Source organism: Helicoverpa zea, chromosome 27, assembly GCF_022581195.2.
Source record: "Helicoverpa zea isolate HzStark_Cry1AcR chromosome 27, ilHelZeax1.1, whole genome shotgun sequence".
In the NCBI taxonomy this organism is placed as follows: domain Eukaryota; kingdom Metazoa; phylum Arthropoda; class Insecta; order Lepidoptera; family Noctuidae; genus Helicoverpa; species Helicoverpa zea.
In genome coordinates this window covers 1417862-1422035 of record NC_061478.1, presented here as the reverse complement: position 1 = coordinate 1422035, position 4174 = coordinate 1417862, and positions in this window count along the sequence as shown.

The following is a 4174-nucleotide window of genomic DNA, read 5'->3' as shown; positions in this document are numbered from 1 at the left end:
CTTTTATAGAAATAATCTTACTTAAAATCGATAAAATATTTTGCGCACATAAAAGTAAAAATCATTGAAAAATATGCTTTATTTCCTAAAAAATAAAGACTAGTTGTCAATTTGACAGCTGTCAAATTACTTGGCACAGATAATAATCATCGCGGAAGACTTGTAATTGTTGGAAAAAGATTAATAAATAATATCGATTTATATCTTTATATTGCTGAGATAAGGTGTCAACGGCATTTGAGACTAAAGATCCAAGTTTATTAGTATTTGTTTACTATTTTTGGGAAATCAAAATGTAGGCCATATTTTTTTATGATTGTCTGAAAATGTTGACTGATTAGCTTAGTTTGGGTAAAGCTAAATATAGGATTAATTAGTCATTAACTTCGTACCTACTAAAGAATATTTTGAAAAGCCTACAAAATGCCTGGCCTTTTTTATACGTACCTACACACACAAACGGTAAAACGGGACCCTATTAGGTAATAAGACTCCAGTTTTCGTCCATCACCAGGCCGTATCTCAAGAACCGTGATAGTCAGACATCTGAAATTTTCACAGATGATGTAGGTATTAAACAATACTAAAAATTACAACAAAATAAAAATTTAAGAGGGCCCCCATACAACAAAGGTGTTTTTGGTCATTTTATAATGGCGTCAACGGCCGATTTCGGCCACGGCGGCTGTTCTCACTTAAGGAGATCAGCCAGCTGCGCAGGACATATTATAGTGCACGAGCATTTGCGCAGACACAGGTGCACTCCCTATTCCTTCACTCTCATAACCCGATGGGACGGCAATCCGACACGACCGGAAAGAGATCAATTGACAGCCGGGATCCAGAAACAGCGGGCCGAAAGAGATCAATCAGGCGCAGGACCGACATTTACGTGCTCTCCGATGCACGGGTGAATCATTCACCTACTTCCAGACTATGGGCTGCTTTGGGAAAGTTTAAGAAAACCCACAAAGCGATTTCAGCCCGACCCGGGAATCGAACCCGAGACCTCGAGCACAGCAGCCGCGCTTGCGACCACTAGCTAGACCAACGAGGCAGTCATTTTATAATAAGGAAGGAACCCTTCGTACGCTAGTCCGACTCGCACTTGGCCGATTATTTACCGCTTGCTAAGAAGGTTTACTGTCCCACTGTAGGGCACAGACCTCTTCTCATACAAAGAACTAATGAGTGTTAATCACCTCACATAAGTAGGTAAGTGCCTAGGTACATACCTATCTTTATACTTTTATCCTAGGTAATTGAAACATCTGTGACTGTTACAGCCTTTTTACCATCCCACTGCTGGGCTGTGGCCTCCTCTCACACGGAGAAGGATTGAGCGTTAATCACCACGCTTGCTCAATGCGGGTTGGTGATTTCAGACTTTGTAGTCCAGGTTTCCTCAAAATGTTTTCCTTCACCTTTTTATCAGCCATTGGTGTCTAAGATATACTTAGAAAGTACATACAAACTTAGAAAAGTTGCATTGGTACCTACTTAATTTACTGGTAATTAAAACACCATAGACCAACTTTCGTATTTAAGTAGGTAGGTATGTATAGGAATATTAGTGGGAAATAGGATATTAGTACAAAAGAGTAATTGTTTGTATACCTAGTAAGTAGTACAATATGCATAACAAAACAAAACAGGAAAAGTCCTGAAAAAATAAGATAACTTTGCAATTCAATGGAAATATGAATGATGAAGTTAATAATGTAAATATGGACTTTAATTGATTTAGGTAAATACCTACATAGGAACTTGACTTGATAAAAATATTCGCTAAACAATAACAATGTATAGTCATCATCGTCATACTGCGCATTCGTGATTATCTTCGTCTAAATTCTAAATACTACCTACGTAAATATATCTTGTAATAATTTCTATGAAAATTATAAACGTGTACAAAATAGGTACATACGTTCTATACCTCTATGTTATGAATGAATATAACAGCGCTTTCACACTACCAGATTGTCTGGCGTAGCATAACAGCGGTGAAAATCTATTGCTCGGTTAAACGTCACCTTTCGTACCAGTAGTTGTCAATTGTTTGTAAGTTAAAAGTACTCCTACGCCCTACACCCGATACGGAAAAAACCGAACCGAAAATTCCGTTGATGTGAAAACCCTCTACTTAGTTGCTTCAAGCTATATTTTATCCTGTTCCGGCAGCAGATCCTACAGAACGCGGGTGAAACTAAAGCTTGTGGCACATTATAGCAGCACCGCAACAGCACGGCTGCAGCACGGCGTCGCCTCGAATCAAGACTACGGCTAGCTGCCAGCGCGCCAACCACGCGCTGTCCGCTCGCCGTCGGCGCGCCGTCCGCTCGCCGTCGGCGCGCCGGCCGCGCGCCGGCCGCGAGGTGTAAGCTTGCTGTCACCGCAAACTCAATATTATTTTAAGACGATTATGATTGATGTTATGATTGAACACGACGTAATGACGTTGTTTCGCTGCCGGCTCGGAGTCGGCGCGCAATTAGCACGCCGTCGGCGCGCTGTACGCATGAGGACCGCTCGCTTGCAGCACGCGGGCGGCGAGTCGAGTTGTGTGGAAGCGGCAAGCACGCTGACTGCTCGCCGTTGGCTTTTTCATATTGACATTACGAAATATATTATAATATACACGATTTAATGCTCTAAATTGAATGACAACTTAAATGCTGGTGTGGAGTAGGGCATGCAATACCGGTTTACCGGTTTCGGTTTTACCGGTAAAACCGCCCACTTTCGCGATTTTTAATTTACCGGTAAAAATAATATTTAGCCGGTAATTTACCGGTTTTTACGTTTTTGTAATAATATATAGCAATTGTTCATTTAACGTCAAATCTTCATTATGTAGCCTGAACATAATGTAATATTGCATACATTACATATTGTAAGAGTGTTAAAGTTGCTGTTTTTTAGGAAAGTAAACTTATGTGGCTCCTTAACTATCTCTAGGTTAGATACAAATCTTCATTCTCATCTTAATTTATAATATCTAAACAAATTTTATTCATTCGGTTATTCTGAATTTCCTCATAGCTGTCAGCTCCTATTAGGTAAAAATGTAGCTTATGCTTATTTTACCTATTCTATGACCTTATTGAGCAAGGGCTTTTAATTCACTACCATGCGGACAGCTCTAAGAACACGGTGGAGCACACAGTCTAGGTGTGCACTGCCTGGGAAGGGTACCACCGTATCGTCGTTGAGCCAATAGGCAGCGGCGACCTCTCGCGTCCGGCCCTGGTTCAAGTAATGGTCCGGAGCGAGAGGGAATCGGAAGGCGTCGCCTCCTTATGCCAAGCAGTCATGCTCGAGAAGGAGACGGTAGAGCGCCTGCCAGTTCGCATCTCTCATCCCAGCCGCTGTAGTGGACCAGGAAGACACCACGGGTGCCGAGTTTCGAGAAACGACTCCCGGCCACCGTAGGCGTCGGTCTGTGGAGTGTGGACGGTGAGTTCGGGTGGCTCATCGTTCCTCCGTCTGCATAGACAACAGACCCGTGTCGGCGGCCCGAGTTCTTCCACGCGCAGGGCCAAGGCCTACCGGGGCTGCGGAATTGTTCGAAAGAGTTACCGCGACCCTGGTCCATAAAATGCCTACGATTTACCATAAAAAAGGGCTTACACTTCAATGAAAAAAATGTTCCCGTCTTGTGACGCTTTCCGTATCTTCTTCTTTCACTTCAATCTATCCAGGACATCTTCCTCTTCGAGTTCGTAGATTTTCATGTCATTCATTACGACACTCAACCACCACCGTTTCGGCCTGCCTCTGCGCCTTTGACCGGGTATATCTATTGAGATTGAGTACACAACACTGGCGATGTATTCAGGTGGTCTCCTTTTTACATGGCCGAACCATCGCAGCCGTTTCTCTTGCATTTTGTCGACGACATCGCGTACGGATGGTACTGACATGTTTTTTTGTAACGGCCCACGTCACAAAAAATGTTTACCACCTTATACCTTGTATTTTTAATTATTTTTTGCTTTCAGACTACCCAATCTTATTGATATAATATCACATTTTTTTAAATATAAAAATTACCGTTTTACCGGTTTACCGGTAAAAATATTTTATTTACCGAATTTTTACCGATAATTTTTATTTTACCGAAATTGCATGCCCTAGTGTGGAGCCGTGCTGTTGCGGTGCCGCTATAATG